Source organism: Myotis lucifugus, unplaced genomic scaffold (genome assembly GCF_000147115.1).
Source record: "Myotis lucifugus unplaced genomic scaffold, Myoluc2.0 scaffold_16, whole genome shotgun sequence".
Classification (NCBI taxonomy): domain Eukaryota; kingdom Metazoa; phylum Chordata; class Mammalia; order Chiroptera; family Vespertilionidae; genus Myotis; species Myotis lucifugus.
In genome coordinates, this window is record NW_005871064.1 from 13,475,572 (window position 1) to 13,476,675 (window position 1,104).

A 1,104-nucleotide genomic window follows, 5' to 3' on the forward strand; every position below is an offset into this window, starting at 1 on the left:
GGAAGGGGGAGAGAGAGAGAGAGAGAGAGAGAGAGAGAGAGAGAGAGAAACATCAATGTGAAAGAGACACATTGATTGGTTGCCTCCTGACCGGGGCCAGGGATACCAGAGATAGGAACCTGCAGAAATGTGTCCTTGACCTGGAATCAAACCCATTACTCTTTGGTGTGTGGGTCAATGCTCTAACCACTGAGCGCCTGGCCAGGGCAACCATGTGCAACTTTTGATCCCACAATTCAGAGCATGTTTTATGAAACTCTGAAAGTACCACTTCTGCTGTGATTGCCTCAGCCTCATGGATCTTCGTGGCTTGCTGATTGACAAGGTCTTCACCATCCTGTTCCTTCAACTCAGCTATTGAAGATGGCCGTGCAGAAAGCTCATTTTCCACTCTTTGTGGCCTGGATGTCCACTTTTGCTGCCCAACCATGAGAGAGGTACTGACTCTGATGGCTGCCGACTAGGACGAATCCACAACAGTGAACACTTCCTGAGTCCTTACTTCCTCCAGCCACAGAGAACACCCTGAACTCATGAGTTCATTCCGTCTGCAAGTAATCCCTCTGAAGGGATTAATGCTTCATTTCTCAGGTGAGGAAAATGAGGCTCAGAAAGGGTAAGGAAGGTCACACAGCAAGGAAGCCTCAAGCCCAGAGCCCCAGACACCAGAGCCAGTATAATCACTATGTTATCTGTGAGCAAACAGAGGTGGAGCCAGGGCATGGAGTCTTCTGCATTAGCTGAGATAAAAATGTGCTGCCACTTTAATCTCATCTCAAAGAACTTTCCATTTCAGGAGGCATCCTGTGTTTCATGTACATTTCTGGGTGACCAGACATTCCCATAGAATTCTGAAGCTCTGCTGAGCAGCGGTGGCTCCGGCACGCCTTCTCTGATGCTGGGATGACATAAAGGACATACGTTACAGTGAGATACTATGAAAACTTCCTTTGCCATTAAAAAATAAATTTCTCTGGCTAAACAAATGGTGCAATATTTACATAATGGAAGAGTACTCAACGATGAAAAGGGGCACAGTACTGATTCATGCAGCCACATAGATGAATCCCCAAAGCCTTGTACTGGGTAGAGTAAACCAGACAC